The 20547-nt window shown below is 33.8% G+C and overlaps 1 long non-coding RNA gene across 1 annotated transcript; it reads right to left on the reverse strand.

Moving 5' to 3' along the window:
- Positions 1-8752: 8752 nt before the first annotated feature.
- Positions 8753-10271, reverse strand: LOC128237182 (uncharacterized). The gene is made up of 3 exons (XR_008261517.1): positions 10149-10271; positions 9422-9562; positions 8753-9302 (listed from the first exon to the last, which is right to left on the reverse strand). It is a non-coding gene; the product is annotated as an uncharacterized LOC128237182 (long non-coding RNA).
- Between the last annotated feature and the right edge of the window lie 10276 nt (positions 10272-20547).

Raw genomic sequence — 20547 nt, forward strand, 5'->3', positions numbered from 1 at the left:
TACCGCAATAAGTATTGCCTGTGGATTTATGATGTGTATACAATAAACGTTAATATGTCCAGCTCAGATTAAACATGAGCTTCGTGGTAAAAATAAGTCGTACAGTTTTATGACGTGTTAAGACGTCTGGCGCTTAAAAACGATAAAATCTAGGCTTGTTGGTGAACATGACGTTATTTTTATAGCTTTTATTTTCACTTCAAAAGTCTTAATATTTTGGCTCTCGTATTGCTAATTAACAAACATGTAGCGTTCCATATATCCTTGGTTGAAATTGTTTTAAATGGCATAACCAAACTTTTTTAAAACCACTTCTCCGGACTTATGCTAAATATAGATCATCTTCAACAATAATAACAATACTTATTAGTATTTTAATGACATTTTTCTCTAAACTTTATCTCAGAAAGTGGCAATCGTATTTTTGCTTTCTATTGTTCAGGAAAATGTTTGAATGCTACAGTAAAATTTCCATGTTTAACTTAAATCAATAGACCTGTACCTTTGATTCTAGTTCTTTGGATAATGTCAGCACCTTTTCGTTGATTTCAACGGCCTGCACTATGTTGGAAGGATTTAATATTTTTGTGGTAACAATAATACAATTAAATGTATAAGTGTGATATTCATATAAAACGTATCATGACATATTATTAAATATCAAAGGAATTGATTATTTATGATTATGATAAATAAAATTAATTTTGATTAGAATCAATTTCAGTTGTAAGATCGAGACTTAGATATGCCAGTTCGCTATTCACTGTAGGATTCCCATTTAGATCAGGTATTACATGGACTTCTGACAATAATTTAGTTTCTAAGTTCTATCCAGTGGCGAATCTACCGGGGGGTACATAGGGCCCGTGCCCCCCACCCCAGCGGGTCGGCAAGTAATGTTTTTTGGGGGGCACATCTTTATTGATTTAACTGTACAAATAAGTTGTTTTGTAACAATTTAAATTTTATATATTAAGCATTTGAGCAAATAAACAACCTGATTATCGAGTATACGAAACGAAAAGGTCTTTTGAAAAATGACATCGGGGCCCAAACATTCGATAAAAAAAATCGGCGCCGCATTTCACACAGACAGCTGATCAAAAGTAGACAAATATGGCTGTAGTTATAAGCGTTAGTTTACTGTTTTCAGAATATATCATATACCAGAAATATAAGTTGTTTTAAACTGTTAACATGTGCACATTATATGTTCGTCATTGCATTTAATAATGTCATTGTGCGCCAACAAGATATGTGTGTGCATGACGTGCATTTAACATTTTTTTAAGTTTAAATTCAAAACGTTGCCGCTTTGAAACTTTCCATTTCGGCCTTTATTATCGTCTAGTTCTCGGAATCATGCTAGAGCCTTTGTAAATTAATACATAATAGTTTATTCGAAACCCTTTTTGGAATTTGTTGTCAAGTTGTTTTTTACTTTAGTTAACTTAAATTTATAACAATGACATCCGTACTTACAGTATCGTTGAGTGCAATCAATATACTGTAGCGTATGTTTACATAGCACTAATTTAAAAGCATTAATACAGGTGGACGAGTGGTTAACGACATAGCCTGTTAAACCGTCGACCCTGGTTCGATTCCCCAAAATGGCTAGATATCTTTGTTGTTTTTTTGAAAGGTTTATCTCAGTAAATGATATCTTTTTAATTCAATTGATCTGTCAAACTAATGACAGTGAAGACAAATGTTAATTCCATGTCATTATATGATCAAAATAATGCATTCATGAAAAGTTTGATATGTTTATAATTAGTTGTGCCCCCCCCCCCATTTAGATAGTCCTGGATCCGCCACCGCTATCACCCACTATTCTTCTACTACCTGTTCCAGATCCTGATCACCAAATGCATAAAGCGCCATACCGGAAAGAACGTCAAGCTGGCATTTCCGGTCACCGGTTTCCACGGCAATAGCATATGCAGACTGGTAGCGAGGATAGGCACTCTGAAGAAAGTTATTAAAATTAGAATATATTGTTCTCATGGAGCCTATAAAACACAGTACAGTATACAGTATGAACTTTCCTACAACCCCTACAGTTATTGATCAATGTTGTTCTTTTTTTCTGGAATCTTGGAAAGAACTTTATTTGTTTAAAGTGACACTCTGGTTAAAAATCAATACATACACATGCACATTTGTATAACAAACATAAATTTCGAGTCATAAACCTTTAACTACTCCCTTAATAATGCATTTTTGGAAAAATATTTACTGCGATCTACTAGGGTAGTAATACTGTCTTTTCAGCACCTTTCAAATTTAAATCGGTAACCTTAATAGAAACCATTGATTTCGACAAATATTCTTCCTTTTTGGTTAAAAAAACAATTGTATTAATTGTGGTAAATCTAATTTGTGAGTAAGAGTGCATCTTTAAATGATATTATAGAGATTTTTGGGATCCCGACAGCAACTATATTTCCTGACAAATGTGCTTTCTGGAATCATGGAAACTCATAAATTTACTGATAGATGAGCTTTTCACTTATTACCAGTTTTAGATAATTCTAAAACAAAGTAATTGTACGTGTGCCACAGTTTTTGTACATTTGAAACAACCCTCGAATGTCGTGTATCGAATCCGTACAAAATGGTTTGCATGTCAATTTCCTTTGAGCATTTGAAGTAATAATTTTATTTATACTTCATGTGAACTGCTACAACCGGGAATTAATTACCCAAGATGTTGCAATTTCATTTATGTTTGTCTAAAGTATTACGAGGATCTCTTATCTTAGAACGCTTTGTACTATACCTATTAAACTTTTCTCGAAACTACTCTTCATTTGTAACAAGAAACAGATGTTTCATATTGTTTATCGGAGCACAATTGTATGTTTTCAACTTTCAAACTTTTCTAACCCAGAATATCTTGAACTGCTTATATATTGATCTACTCAAACAACTGATTCCAAAGTTTGAAAGTCATGTTATCTCTGTAATATTATCTCTCCTTTATATCAAAAATACTAAATGTAGTGTTAAAGCCATGAATTCGACGTCGGCGTTGTACGAAGTTGGTTTGCAAAAACAAAATATTAAGGGCGATTGCTTATGTCATTCATTCTGTACATATTTTTGAGCGACAATCGTTGAATTAAGTAAAATCATACCAATAATTATACAGGAAAAGTATGTAAAGTGTTTCACTCGGAGCAAGCGTTTCTTTCGGTTAATACATTTTATGAACAAATACTGAATATATTATTGTTATGTTTTGTATGTTATGTTCAATAATAGTAAGAAATTAATGCATTATTTATCTACTGGCCTGGTAGTTTTGTCGATCTCTATGGAGATCTGGCTTGGACCAACCTGTCCCCGTGGGCAAGGGCTTGGTCCATAGCCTTCTGAAATAACTCAAGAGCGTAAACTATATCATATAAACTAATTTTAAACTTTTCCATCGACTTTGCATGGCGACAGTTTTTCCAAACGGAAATATGTTCAAATTAAATAATAAATTTATCAAACATATGGCATGGACGATGAATACCATTATGGATTCAAAAATATTTTGTTTAAATTTTCCAAGCATACAACATTCAGATTTCATATCAGTTAGTTACTTGTTTTGTGTTCAGATGAAGTAGTTCGGATGCATTTCCCAAACATTTCATTCACTTTACATTTCTTGTTATATTCCTATAAAATGTGAGAATGATAAACATAAGACATTAGGCAAGCCAAATCCGTTCGTCCTAATTAGAGGTACTAGCTGGAATACGTAAAAACATGTTGTTACAATTCTTAGAAATAAGGCCTTGGTTACGATAAGAAAATTGAAAAAGTATGTGAAGTCTCTAAATAAGAAATTACAAACAGAGTGCCTAAACCTCGGGAGGGCGGTGGTTTTAATACATAGTAGCTTGAAATATGTTCGTCAAAACGTATTTCTCTCAACAACCGTTTTGAATAAATTATTAAATATTATTTATTTCAGAATCTTTCAACTTTACCTGAAGTTTATATCTGTATTTCATATCACATAAATACGCGACTTAATCAAGCTTGGGCCAGAATTATTTAGATGTTGTTTTCTTTCTTTTTCATCGTACTCTTTAACCTCTGGGTGCTTTTATATTTCCACGCAAACAAGAACCCATCAGCCATTAGAGAAAAAATCGGAAAGGTACAAAAACATCATCCTAAGCCTTGTAACATCATTATCTTAACCACTTCTATAAATCCTGTATCGATAAATGGCACTATTTTCATGTAGAGGCATCCGAAAACCGATCAGCTCTTTGCGTTAAATGGCAATATTTTCATGAAGAGGCATCCGAAAACCGATCAGCTCTTATCTATTCTGATCATCAAGGAATAGATAATTGGAATATCAATCATTGCAATAATTGTTTATTTTGATGGTTCAGTCTAACCAATGTAAACATTGACTGATTTTCTCAACTGACAGTGATTTGGAAAATTTCGATATCAATGCTCATTACTTATTATCTTAATGGTAAAAAGTATTTTTATATCGTTAACGTTTATCTGTATGAAGTACTTAACATAATAAAAAGAGCCGTTGTATGATTTACAATGACATAGATAAATAAGTGTTTCCCGATCCCGATATCAATGCTCATTACGTGTTATCTTAATGGTAAAAAGTATTTTTATATCTTAAACGTTTATCTGTATGAAGTACTTAACATAATAAAAAGAGCCGTTGTATGATTTACAATGACATAGATAAATAATTGTTTCTAGTCTGTTTATCGTTACCCCCATACCTCACACATTTCCAACGCCTCTCCCAGTCTTCCTAGACGGCTGCATACAACCGCCAACTCTACCGATACACGACGTTGGTACTTAGCGCAGGGATGATCTTTCGTAAACTGACGCGATATTTCTGACGCCAGTACGTAATTTTGCAGAGACGTCACATTGTCTTCCAACATTTGACCAAGTCCCATGTACACGCGGCATTCTAAGACGGCGTCAACAAGAAACCTTTGAGACGTGAGATGATATGTCGTAATGTTTTAAACAGTTTTTGACGTCACTTAATCCGAAGTAATTGTTTCCTAAACACAAATGCGTGTATCCGGCGAGCGGTGATATTTCAGATGAATTTCCTGTATTGAACCAACTGTTACACAATGATATCGACGTACGGTATTCTCCTAACCGTTCATACGCTCTCGCCATGCTAAACGTCGCTTCCGCTTGTAATATACGGGACTGCAACTGTTCACTGACCATGGACTGCTTTTTGGCACAAAACAGGACGTCATGATATCGTCCCAACTCCATGTAAACTAAGTACATATAATTCAAAACTGCGAAGACGTCTTCGTTTTTCGACAAACGTTTATAAGCGTCTTCGAATTCTATGAGGGCGTTGATATAATCTTGGTGGTTGTATACAGGAACTCCGCGATCGGCGTGACGTCTTGCGATTCTTTGACCCATTTTTCATTACGTTTTCTCATAAATAAAACACATTCATTATAATTGCCGTCACGGGTAATTCTTGAAATAAATTATTTAATCAGTGTTTTTACTTCTGTCCTCAACGAGCAATATGTGTTTAGCTATTTGCAAATTATATCTACGTTGGGTCCTTCCCATGAAAGCTAAACAATGACAAATATATCCAACCAAGAGAAATTATTTTCCGGTACCTTTTTAATAATAAAAATAACATAAAGTATACGTTTCATCTCCATGTTTATTTCCGGTCACGCGATGTACGAGCTTTAACTTCAATTTTCAGTACTCGTCCAGAATCAACGTAACAAGCTCCACGCATCGTTCACTCCCCCTTTCAGGACTCGACAAGATACCATGTAACAAGGTCCACACAGCTTTAACTTCCATTTTCAGTACTCGTCCAGATACCACGTAACAAACTCCATGCATCGTTCCCTCCCCCTTTCAGTACTCATGCAGATACCAAGTAACAAACACCACGCATCGTTCACTCCTCCTTTCAGTACTCGTCCAGATACCACGTAACAAGCACCACGAAGCGTTTACTCCTCCTTTAAGTATTCGAGAAGATACCACGTAACAAGCTCCACGCAGCATTAATTTCTCCTTTCTGTACTCGTCCAGATACCACGCAACAAGCACCACGCATCGTTCACTCCTCCTTTTAGTACTGGAGAAGATACCATGTAACAAGGTCCACGCAGCGTTAACTCCACCTTTCAGTACTCGACAAGATACCACGTAATAACCTCAACGCAGCGTTCACTCCTCTTTCAGTACTTGACCAGATACCACTTAACAAGGTCGACGCATCGTTCCTTCCTTCTTTCAGTACTCGTCCAGATACCACGTAACAAGCACCAGCAGCGTTCACTCCCCTTTCAGTACTCGACCAGGCACCACGAAAAAGCTCCATGCAGCGTTCACACCTCTTCCAGTACTCGTCCAGATACCACGTAACAAGCTCCACGCAGCGTTCACTTCACTTTCAGTATTCGTCCAGATACCACGTAACAAGCTCCACGCAGCGTTCACTCCTGTTCCAGTACTCGTCCAGATACCACGTAACAAGCTCCACGCAGCGTTCACTCCACTTTCAGTATTCGTCCAGATACCACGTAACAATCACCATGCAGCATTCAATCCCCCTTTCAGTTCTCGAACAGATACCACGAAACAAGCCCCACACCATGTTCTATCCTCCTTTCCCCGGATTCCTTTGTAAGTAAACTAATTTAAAATATTATAAACAAATCTTTTTCCCAGGTAAATCATGAGTTCACCACTATTTGAAACTTTTCTTACAAAAGCCATCACGGAGAACAGCGTCGGATTCACCTTTATCACTTAGCATATGTGAAAGCTATCTTTTTCTGGAAGGGGACTTCTATTAATATCCGGACCTCTTTCCGGACCCATCCCAGGAACCGCCGCTGCATGCGCCCGATGATTAAACATGTATTGAAATCCAGGAAATGAATTTATTCCAGTATGATTCATTATGTTGTTGAATAACTTTTTAAATAATATAATCAAGAACCCTAAAGACATTGCTGATTGTGTAGTTTTGGGGATTTTTTGACACACGAACACAGTTATATTTCCGAAAAGATGCAAATGTTGTTATTTGCCAAAATCTGATGAAATCTATTTTCGCAAAATTTGGTTATTACCTTATTTACCAAACACATGTCGCACAGGATGTTTTACCCCGAAAAACAGTTCATCAAAACTAAATAGAATATGATTTTGAAAACTTATTTTACCCTTTCCCACTCACTTTTGCAATGACCCTTAATACGTCGGAATATTATGTATCAGATTATGCAATTCATCAAGCTCATCTGTTCTTTACAACTCCATTATACTGCAATGTATAACCAAAATCGACAGTATATTCGATACTGTGCGAAAAGAAGTAACTACAATTGGTAAAATACAGAATTGTCCGTTTAATATCAGTGAAAATATCAATGTGATACAAAATTAATTGTTGATATTTTACACGCACAACGTAATATTTAACCAAAACGCATAAATATATTAATATTCCTTGTAAGTCCATATAGGAGCATTGTTTAAACTATAACATAGTCAATTTTGTAAGCCACTACAGGAATCCAGAATATATGACATCCAGTCACAATTTTATTGTTATAATCTTTACTAACGAACGGCCTATCCAAAACATTGTCATGGGAGTATGGATAAAGTAATACAGTAATAGGATTACCTGTGACCCTAAAACAATAATATTACGCCCAACAACACAACCCACAACAGCTTTTGTTTTTAGATTATGTTAATAAATTTTAAATTTAAGTAAATGAATATCTTAACTATTGTCATTTTAAACGATTTGCCATACAAGCAAAGCAACTATGTATTTTTTCAATTGTTTCAACTGACATTACTGATGCAACTATGCTATGTTTTATTTCATCGGCGTTCAATTGACATGGAAGGTTATTTAACAACTAAGTAACTTTAAAGGTTTACAACAATCTCCTCCTATTTCGGACCAAAGGAATAATAATTATATAAGTTTGGTTTAGATTCGCCAACATTATTAACTATTGAATTTGTTTTTCCACACACACACACACACACACACTCACCCACACACACACACACACACACACACACACACACACACACACATATTCTATATTCTGTATACATTTTCAAAGTTGTTGTGATCTGAAAACTAACCAATTCGGATAATTTTAAGCGTATAAGAATACTCGTTTTCACCATTTATTTGGAGGGTATGTACGTATGTAAAAATAGCATAACTTTCTTGAAAAGAACATTATTACCAGTATAATGATAACTGAGTTAATAAGAATACATAAGTTGTGAATGCAAATGAAAACCATATACCATGTATCCACATTGAACAGATTAAACGACAGCTTCGTATGCGGACGCGGACATGTAAGGCTTATATATTCATGCATTTCCAACAAGGTCAAAGGAAATTTATATGTCAGTAATATATATCTCGAGCTGATATTGATAATTTATGCAATCTGATAAAAGTTACCAATTACTTATAAAACTTTACATTAATAACTTTGATGAAACAAAACATGTGGACTGGTCTTAAAGATTTAAATAAAATCTTCAAAATCCTTGTAACTTTTCTTTAGCTTTTTGCATAAATATTGATTTGCTTTACTTTGTGTTCAATTGCAATGTTTGCCAAAGTCCAAATCACATCGATATTTTTCAATTTTTAAGATAAGTTTAAACAATAATAAGGTTTCAGACATAAAAAGGCTTGTGCTGAATTGCAGGAGTTTACATTTCTTAAATAATGGTTCGTGTTGTACAATGGTACAATGATACGTTAATTTTTCAAGTTTCAGTTTTGTAATAAGCATTAGAACAGCTACAAATACTATTATATTTTTATAGCATAAGATGAAATTTGGTCTGTTTTATCGCATTGCATGATAAGTGTACAAAGTGATGTTATTCAAAATCAGTTATTGACCTAACATGTCATTTAAATTTATTTTGAGTTTATGAAAGATCTAGCTTTTCTTTCAACCTAGGACCATAACAACTTAAAGAAACTACACAAAATAAAACAAACACAAAACACAGTGAATGTACAACATTCGTTCACTATCAATAAAAGTTGTCGATTTCATTAAAGCTTCCTTTTGAGTGAATATGAAGTAACGGCACTGCTTTCTTCGGTCGTCAGGAAGGTTGGTTCCAGGTTCGCCGCTAGTACCCTAGTGGGCTCAACGTATTGCTCTCCCTCTTTTGCATACGTAGCTCTCTCAGTTTCGGTTCTTTAGCGGGTGGGGCGCGATCTTGTTAGAAATGGATGATTACGATACTGATTACAGAAATCTTAAATCAATGACATACAAGCTTTACAAATTAAATACGTGACGAGACCTGTTTTAATAATGTAAATGTACAATTTTACCTTTCTTCCAACTTCCGACTGTATTGCTCGGTTTCAGTTTGTACATAGCCACCGCTCCTATACAAGCACCTAGCATGAATGCACATACCACACCAATACCGATTGCGATTGCCATTTCTGTTGAAACAAATGCTGTGTGTTCTGAAAAATACAAAAATACGAAGAGTATTGACATGTACGTATTTTACTTCATTATAATACCTTTTCGCAGTAGAATCGCGAAAATATAATAAAATTAATTAAATATAATTTAATTTAAAGTTAGAGGAAAAGTCATGGTTGACATATAGAAAATTTGAACACACAATGAAAATAAATGATCAGGGTTTGTTTTGCAGGAGCATTTTGAATGGAAATTGTACCTTTTCCTTAAATTCAACAATTTCTTTAACTGTAAGAATGTAGTACGCTTAAATTAATATATACTGCAATAAAATATGAAAATCAAATTTCTTTCAAAAAATAATTTTAATAATACAACAAAATCGACAAAAAAGCCTAGTAGACGTAATTTCAAAAATGAAACATGTTTCGAAACGGCAATAAACTAGAGAAAATGATAAACAAGTATTACAAATTAAAATTGATTATTTTTAACAAAAAAACACACAATAATTTTGTTATACTATGTAATAGATAAAAATGAGATTTCATTTAAATACCTTAATAAGTAAATGTGTGGGTCTGGCCACAGCAAATAAGAACATCTAAGGCTAACCTTACTTACTGGATCTCGTTTGACAGTATTTTCCGAAGTACCCCTCAGCACAGAGGCAGAAGTACCCATTGGCTGTATTCTCGCAAATGGCGTTGTTTTGACATCTATTGCTGTCACAGTGGTTGGCATCTGCAGATGTTCACAATTAAGTGTTTCTTTTTAAACCGATTCACAACAGTAAGTTAGTTTGTCGATTTGATTATAATTAAATAATTAAATATTGTAAAATAAAACGTTGAATGCAATGATACAATTATTTTTTTATTTATTTTATTTTATTTTATTTTATTATTTTTTTATTATTTTTTTTTTTGGGGGGGGCTCGGCAAAGATTTCCATAAAACCCATCTGCACAAATACATGAGTAAGTTCCCGTAGCATTGATACAGGTGGCGCCGTTCTGGCAGATTTAAAGAGAGACAACAACAAAACTCTCACGTTTACAAAACAATAATCATACTCAACAGTAAATGCCTCGTTCTTTAAAATGGTTACACATACATAAACTGCATAATCCGAAGCATGTTGTCCAGACAAACCGTCATATATAATTCACTTACATGTCTCACAATTCGTCCCCTCATATCAGTCTGCGCATGTGCATGTGTATGCTGCAAGTCCGTCTGTACATGAGCCGCCATTTTGACACGGCTGGGCATGACAATAACCTGTATCTTTAAAAAGTAGCAGTGAAAAAATCAATATTGCCGATTGGAAATCTATCATTCCTTTAAGTGCTTTGATTTTGATTAAAATTGTTGCTGTGTTTTAATTTTGAGAAGGAATTAGAAAATATTTGGTTCAAATCTCGAACGTGTACCGGATAAAAAGTTTTTGCTATAAAAATGGATAATCCCTCTCCGGCTTCGGCACTTGCGGCGCTTTGCTTTTAGGTTAAATATGTTAATAAATCGCATGTTCGTTCCGGTTGGTGTATTTTTTGCTTAGTGAAAAGAATGAATAAGTTGCATGTCTATGTATGGGTTATTGTACAAACATTGCTGTTGATTGAAAAAAGAACTGATATACTAACATTTGATATTTAAATAAACAAATGTTTTAAAACCATACTTGTTTGACACGTGGTCCCCTTGAAACCAGTTGCGCATGTGCACGTGAACTCGTTGATAAGGTCATTGCACGTGCCCCCGTTTATACAAGGGTTCGAAGCACACATATTGAGTTCTGTAGAATAAAAAAAATGATGAGGATAAAAACGTTTATCTATGAGACGTACGAACGTAATTTCGTGTAGCCTATACTGGTTAGAAGAATACACAGATGTGTTTAGCACTGTATTACTTTGACCACATATGGCCAACGAAAGTGCTTGGTTTCCGTTCGCCTAATGTTATTTACAAAATAGTACCCGACTTTTGTAAGGAGTTTAACTCTCTTAAATTTGTAAGGTCTAAGCAAGTTCATATCAGAGCAAAACTTGCCATGGAAAGTCAGCTTATCTTCTATATATATATATGGTTACCCACCTTGGCATTAAAAAATCAAAACAGCATCATATCAAGGCATACAGCTACATTTACTTAGAGAGTCACACTAGCCGTTGATGATGTTATCTCACAAGTCTGTGACGACGTTACATAAGTCACCAAGTTGACCTGAATTTCGTGCATTTATATAACTAAAGTATAAAGGAAGAGTTCATTTGAATGAGATTAGGGAAAGTGACAAATATATACCTAAACTAGCGCGACACGCTATAAAGTATTATTACTTTCTAGCAAAATATTACCATTCTTTTCTGAACAATGTAACATACGTGCTATTGAAGTTTTTCGCAATTAGTGTTTTAACCATAGTTAGTCAATAATATGTGCTCATATTACAGGGCTCACAGTTTAAACAATAAGGCGTGAAATAGATGTATAGATTAAATATCAAAGAATTGCCTCATCTACTGCAAAATCCCTTACTACAACAACAAGATAGGAAACCTGAAACACTAATAAGGAAATAAGTCATGCAAGCATTAATGCCCAGACTTAATTCATGTCGGACATGACCGGGTCGCGTTTGTTACGGATTTGTTTCGTTACTGATGTTGGTGTTCGTACCAACTGGGGAAGCGAAGCTCATATTCATTTTTCAATTTTCATTGAGAGGTACCAGGTTATGTCTCTCAATCCGAAACATGACCAGAAGACAAAACTGTAAGATAACCAGAATGACTTCTTTATTAGAAAAATCACAATAGATAACAATTTGTGATAAATACCTTATACAATAAAATAACAAATTTAATTGAAAGCAACACATGAATATCATGATACAATTTTTAACATAGCGAATAGTAACAAAATTCATTAGTGTGACTAGAATAAATATAAATGTTTTTTTCTACAACATATCAATACTTTTGAGGAATTCCTAGAATTATATTAGTTCAAGAAATATGAAAGCAAACAGAAATTCAAATAAAATACTAAACATATTGATGAAATAATTCTTTTAATCTTATTCAATAAACAACTCAGTACATTTTTCATAAGAAAGACTTAAAACAATTTATGAAAAAAGAATCTAAATAAAATAATGAAATATATTCCTAAAATAATAAATTGTACTCTTACCTGTAAGATAACCAGAATGACTTCTGGAGTGGGCGCGCGAGAGTGGTCATTTTATACTTAACCCGTGTTGGTGTAAATTACTCTCAGAGCGCAGATCTTACAGGTAAGTCATAACCTTCTTTCGTCCTAACCAAAAATGGTTGGACGATAGATGAAATTTGCTTAGTCAGGTTAAGATTTTGTTCAAGATCTTTTCTTGTGGGCAGAGATTATTAACCTGTACTAGATACTATTATTCATTGAAAACGTTGTGTGTTATAAATATATTTACGGCATTATTTATGAATAGATTGAGGAATAGAATACGATATGATATTCTGGTACAGCAGGATGATAATTTTTCAGCAGTCTTACGAATTTGTTACCAAGCTAAGATCTTAGAGAACTGTTAAATACTTATGCTATACTATTGGTTTATAGTTGCTTTTCCCAGAATAACATTCAGTCGTTCACTAAATAATATTTAAGCTTTAATTTAAAAAAACAGTTTATTTATTTCTTTTAAATTAAATATTAATTCTATTTTAAGTAAATTTAATTTAATTTAATTTAATTTATCTAAAAAAAGATTTAATTTAATTTTAATCTTAATTTTAATTTAATGTTAATTCAATTTAATTAATTATAATGAAAGTTTTGAAAAGTAGTTATATTGTTTTGAAACTTTACTTGGTATTACGTTATTGAAAGCGAGTGTGCTACTGCATTAACCGCCCAACCCGTTTAGTCTTATTGCCCATGATTTTGAATAATAAAAAATAGGTATGAACTTATTTTATTTATTTTTTATTTCTTCTTCTTTTTTTTTGGGGGGGGGGGGGTGAGGAGGGGGGTTGAAAGTGAGTAACAAACGGAAACGAAACACAGTCGAATAAATTAACACATTATCACCATGATATAAATAGTCTTAACACCACAATGTCTTAGTGTCAATCTAAATTTAAGATTAATAAAATAGTAATGTTATTCCTACATTTGAATTATATTGATAAAAGACGTAAGCACTGACCGTCTGCACAATGAATTCCGGTGTAGCCAGCGGTACAGTTGCACTTGAACTGATTGACCAAATCCACGCAAGTTCCTCCGTTTACACATGGCAGCGATGAACATTCATCTATTTCTGTAATATGGATATCTTTATATGAATAAATGCGTGTCTTAAAAACAAGAAGAGAGTCATGTTTGTCTGGGATGGGGGCGACTGCTCAAATCAGAATGTATTTGCCAAGGTATAGACATGTAGGACAGAATGTGGTGTAGTTAAACTGACACTCTTATTCCAAATCAATAAATACACATGTATAACAAACATAAGTTTTGAATGATAAACCTTTAACTTTTTTCTCAATAATGCATTTATGGAAAATATTAATTACTATTTACAAGATTGTAGCCGTGAATTTAATAGCAAAAAGCGCCAAAATATCATAAGATTGGCCGTGGTCTAGTATAGTCTCAGGAGGTAGAAATACCGTGTTTAATGCTCATTACCTTAACATTTAACTCGGTATCCTTCATAAGAACCATTGTTTTTGACATTTATTCATCCGTTTTGGAACAATAAAACAATTTTATTAATTGTGGTAAATCTTATTTGGGAGAAAAAGTGCATCTTTAAAGGATAAGATTGAACACCTCCAATACAAACATAAAAAGATCTCTTGTGTATTCGGGTGTTATGCGATATTTCTGTTCTTAAAAAAAGGAGGTTTAATGAGAAACATGTATATTGTTTTTTGTTACAGTTACCCGTGCTGCAGTCAGTTCCCATATAACCCGGGTTGCATGCGCAAGAGAAATCATTAACCAGATCCGTACACACGCCCTGACCGCAAATGGTGTTGTTGCATTCGTCAATGTCTACAACAATTCAATTACTATCAAAATGACATTCAACAATAACTATTGGCAATATTGAAAAAAGTTGCATAGGTATAATAAAGGTTAAACTGTGTAAACATTTGTCTAACTCACCACCTGGAAGATAACTATCGAAATATTATTATATGTGTTTTAAATATTGTTTTAATTATTTAAATACGTGTTTAATGCTAGCTAACCTAAGTTTAAATTAGACTAAATCAATATTAGATTATCTTAAAACATTTAATTATATAAAGTCACAAGGGTGCACATGGTGTTTTCCTTGAGGACAGAAGTGTGCTTTCAAAACAGGACAGCATGTGGCAACGTTCTAGAACACTTCGAGATGTGGGGTAGATCTCACACGGGGCAGTGATTAAAAACAGTCTCAAGTCTGAGTTCAGACTCAAGACTCAATATGGCAAAACTTCATTAATACAAGAATGGCAGTTGTAGGCACTAACATGCATTTTTTCCCGTTATGATCTTTTATTTATTGAAAAAAATAACTAGTTACGTAACTAGTTAACCACATATTTAACTAGTTAATTAAGTGGTTAACTAGTTACGGTAACTAGTTAACTACTTAATTAACTAGTTAGTTATATGGTTATCTGGTGGCAGATGTATGCTACCATAGAATACGGCATGAGCAAAGAACAAGAAATTCAAAACGCAGACGAAATTGATAGTCAAGTGCACTAATATACGGAATTTTTATGAACAGACAATATATACACAACATAATCATTTAAAAACATGAAGTCAATACATACTTTCTTGACAGAACTGTCCCTCGTAGCCCGGCACACAAGTGCATATGTATCAACCGACGCCGTCCGAGCAGATGCCCTGATTCAGGCAATTGTGACCCACGCAGTCGTCCTTGTCTGGTTGATGGATGTACATAAATATTTTTATATAAATATCTCCATATCCTTTGCGATTTGCACTGTCTTATTAATATGGATGTATACTTATTTAAAAGCTCGTAATATAAAGAAAACTTTACTTCAAACCTGTGGCCCAATTACTTTAAAAGCTCGTAATCGCAAGAAATGCTTTGAACCATTGCAATCGGATTTTTAAAACAAAACTTTGTGTTCATAATTGACTGACATGGCGAAAAGATAATACAAAGGACTAACTGTTTTGGCAAAACGTGCCCTCGAACCCTCCTACGCATTCGCATGTGTAGGTACCCGCCGTACTGACACACGTACCACCGTTTGCACAATTTATATTTTACCTTTACTCACAAAAACGCAAAAAGACATGACCAATGCTTACGTATACCATCAATTAAAAAACTCTAACACTTGGTATTAATGGACGTAGTGAAATGATTTCTATATGAAATGGATCCGTTTCAAAGACCGTATTAAATAAATTTATAATCATTAGACATTTTCAGTGATTCCATTCATTATATTGGTCAAATTAGTTTACAATCTTATCAAAACACTCAGATTCTACTCTTATCTGTCGTTAAAACGTTTGCTCCACCACTTTAATGTCTCGAGACAGGGTTTAGTTTTGTCTGATTTCTGAGCTTACCCAGTAGGTTTCATTGTTTTGTTATATATTAACTTAGTTAATGCAGATATATATTCTGCTAATAATTAAAAAACATAAACATAAAATAATGTTCTCTTGCTTATACTTTGTATCGATTTGGATTTCTGTTTGGTTGAGACGATTAACAACAATTGGTTACTTCAAGATTACTTACTTATGTGGTTTGTAAAGAATGACCAACATTAGTCACTTGAGTAGTCTCCCAGGTTCTTTGGTTCTCAAACACCATACAATTTGTACAAAGAATGAGATCAATTGTTAATGTAAAACTCCTGATTGTTAAGTGAACATATCGACATTTCAAAACTTGAGTCTATATACTGCATTATATATAATTATTTGTATATTTAAATATACTGAATACATTTTATTAAAAATTCAACAACCTAAATATATTCTCAATAAATTGATTCAGTATCCAATTATCAATCATAATTCTGTGATGATTCATTATGCATCAGTACTTACCTGCAATACAAGAGGGTGCTACACCAGACCATCCTTTGGGCGTTACTGCAGAACAAGTTCTACTTGTCACACCATCTATTTGGAATCCAGCGAGACAACTATACGTAGCAACGGAGTCTTGTATCGTGGATGTGTATGAAACGGCACCATTGTTCGGTGCGCTTAGCGCCCTGCAATCTAAAAATAAGCAGGAAATAAGGAGTCACTTTCACGTTCAATCTACGACGGAAAAATGTACCACGGAATATTAATAACAGTATTACGACTTGTGCGTCGTTTTTGAAATTGGTACTGTTTAATAAAATAACTTAAACAAAAGGAAAACACGAAAATTAATCAAAGTACACTACATGTATATTCATTGGCAAATGCATAATTTAAGAAATACGTAACTACAAAGGGTGGAAACATATCAAAAGATTATAACGATGCCTTTTCTTATTATTAATTTAGGGGAAATGGATATGTTTGCAATCGCAGACGTCCAACCCCTTGCACATCTTACTCGGACTGAAACTATATTGTTTGCAACTGCAGATCACAATGACCAAGATAAATGTGTTCTCATGTTCGTTTCAATTGGTATGAGGTATTTTAAATACAAAGTCATTACATGGTGCTTTAAACGGACGAAGATAAGAATATAAAAACGGTTCCAATTACTCTATATAATAATCACTTTCTTGTAAGTCATATCCCAATAAAAGATAAACTATTTTGTCGAGCGTCTGAAAAATATGAAGTAAAATACTCCACATAACAAACCGTAGTCGCATCCGTCATTATTAGCATTCGCCGTGAATCCCTGGGAGGTGACGCACACGCATTTCTGAGTTACGATTGTGTCGCACACCGCGGATATAAGGGTCACGCAGTCAGAAGAATCCGTACAGTCTGTTGGATGTAGGAAAAACGGTTTTATGACATCATTTGTGCGCCTTACTTTACATAACTACGTTAAGTGTTAGAGGCAGCACAAGACTTGTGATGCCCCTATCGCGTCACTTACCGCGTTTGGTAGGATCAGCCCAGTCGGAATGATATGTGCAGGTTGCAGATAAGTACTGCTAAAAGTTTCACATATTCCTATCTCCATTTAGGTTTAAACATTTTGAATACATTGATATCTATACTATAATGCATTTGCTTTTCATTTTGATATCTTCTGATCTAAATGATCAAAGCTTATAAAATTGAAATTCGTGACATATATTCCAAAATGTTACGTTTTAAACGGTAAAAAACTTCGTAAGAAAACAAAAAGAGTGAAATATGAACTCATCATCAAAAGTTTAAATAATAGTTTGAGAGATTTATTTATGATTTTTACAAAATTGACAGGAAAATGCTACGTTTTGCCGAAAATAGCAAGTAACGCTATTAAATTGTAATTAGTTCATGATTAAATCTTCAAAGTTATACTCCAATGACTATTCAGCAGTTGTATTATTTTTTCAATACAATAAGTAAACTCATATTAGTTCAACAAAGTTTTGATATAATCATTGACAAAAATAATGTGCGTGAGTCTCTTTAAAATAAAATTGCAGTGGACTAAATCGGTAAGGCATTTCTAAGGTTAAGGATTCAAATTAATTGAGTATGATCCCTTCAGTGGTTAAAACGAGTGTGGTCAAGATGTGATGGTTGATGATCTTAGTTTATTTCAATCTACAATTAACATCTAAATTATCTACTGATAACCAAATCAATCATTGATAATGTCATTTGCATTTCATTAAGTCAACAAGAAATTTGAGCCATAGTGCAATTTTCTAGGCAAAGAAGGATATATTTAACATACACGCACCCACGCTCACGCATACACACGCAAACGCGAACGCACGCACGCGCACGTGCACACACGCACGACCGCACCACCCACGAGAACGCACGCAAACACACACACACACGCACACGCACACGCACACACACGCACACACACACACACACTTACCTGTTTGTCCGATTTGTGCCTTAGCCATATAAATGGACAAGAACATTATCGATATCAGTAAAACCATCCTTTTTATATATCATTTATACATTGATTTGAAATACCTTCAATTATTGTATTTGTTCACGACGAATGGTCACAAAAATGTTTTTTGTAAGTTTGGGCTTATATCCAGCTCTTCTGCAAACACATTGAATAGAAAAACTACCCAAAAGTACGAAAGCCCCAGCTCTTTCTATTTAATTTGAGAAGAATGTTGACCTGGGCATATTCTAAACAAAGGGCCATCATAGAGCGTAGTGCGAACATGTTTATACTGCAATTTAACGGAGTCAAGATCTATCTGTTTGAACTAAAACGGTCGTCAAACAATAAGTAATTAACATTTGGGATAACATTGTGATATGAGATCTCATTTAACAAAGGCTTTTGTTACATTGTTGATCCGTATAGATAAGATCGTAATCGCAACAAGCCATGGCTCATGTAACATCACAATAGATAAATATACAGGTCTATATTACAAATAAATATGTTTTACATCCTAGTTATAGATTTATATTTATAATCAAACAGCTTGAACACTTCCTTATTATCAAACCATGTAGTTTAATGTGTTTTATTTGGTAATCAATTCAGTTTACCCTCTGATACTGTGGAGAGTCATTTGTAATTATTGCTCAAGGTCTATAACTGATTTGGCTTCAGTTTCCTGTGGTGTAACTAGTATATTAAAGCCTAGTAATGTATGTAGATTGTTGTTTTATGTGGTAATCCATTCAGTTTCAATCTGGTTCTTTTGAAAAGTCATTATATTTCATACGTCTGCACTCCTGCTAACAAAACAATAAGTGAAATTTAGCTGAATGGCTTAGTTTGTATGCATATGTAGTTTCCTGTGGTTTAACTAGTATGTTTAAGCCTATTAGTGTATGTAGACTGTTTTTGATTAAGTAATCCATTCATTTTCACTCTCAGACTGGTTCTGTTAAAAAGCCATTATTTTTCGTGCGTCTGCATCCCTGCTAACAAAACACTTCTTGAAATTTAGCTGAATGGCTTTGTTTGTATACATGCGTATACCTCGTTGTAAAATAATCTTACCTTAAAATCATCTTATATCAGTGTTTAATTTTCTTCCAAGGGAATTAAACCTTCGCTTTAAAAAGTAAGGATAGATACAACCCAAACTGAACTTGCATACATTTTGAATATAATTCTAAGACATGCGATTATAAATTTGACCAAATCTGTATCCCCTCATTTAAATGCAATGTCAATGAATTGTATCACACAAACACGAATGCATAATATACCTTTTATACGTTTAATAATTAAAATAACCGATCATTATTGTTTTCAAGATATATTTCTTAACAACCTCGGATGTTCTTTATACATTTAAGTCTGACTATTTCTGGTATTTTCTCAGCAATGGAAGAAATTTAGATTAATATGTAATGCCTGTAACTTTATACTTGTTTCAAAAGTAAGCTACTTCTTTCATTTATAATTGTTTTTTTAACTATGAAGCGTGACATATCACTTAAAATGAATTAAATCCTTTTTGACCCACCTTAATCCTTGCCCTACCATCATATTGCACATAGTTACAAGACCGACTTTATATCGATGCTACCTTGAAATTAAATGATAAATAATAGCATTACGTTGAAATAGAAACATGACCCTCTACGATGCTTTGAGTGTTTGGTATGTGCTTTGTTCTCATGTTTCCATTTTACACCAATATTGGAGCTATAAAACTAACCGTATTGTTATAACGAGTTTTTAATAAGTGATTTGGTCAATTGACTGTGTACTTAAACTAGATCACTCAGAGTATACTTCTTAAATCGAAGCAATGGAAGATATGTACTTCATATTCGCCGCGAAATGTCCTGAAGGATGAAAGCTTGCGTCAGTACGATTGGTAAACAAGAATTGAGAC

Source organism: Mya arenaria, chromosome 6, assembly GCF_026914265.1.
Source record: "Mya arenaria isolate MELC-2E11 chromosome 6, ASM2691426v1".
Lineage (NCBI taxonomy): Eukaryota > Metazoa > Mollusca > Bivalvia > Myida > Myidae > Mya > Mya arenaria.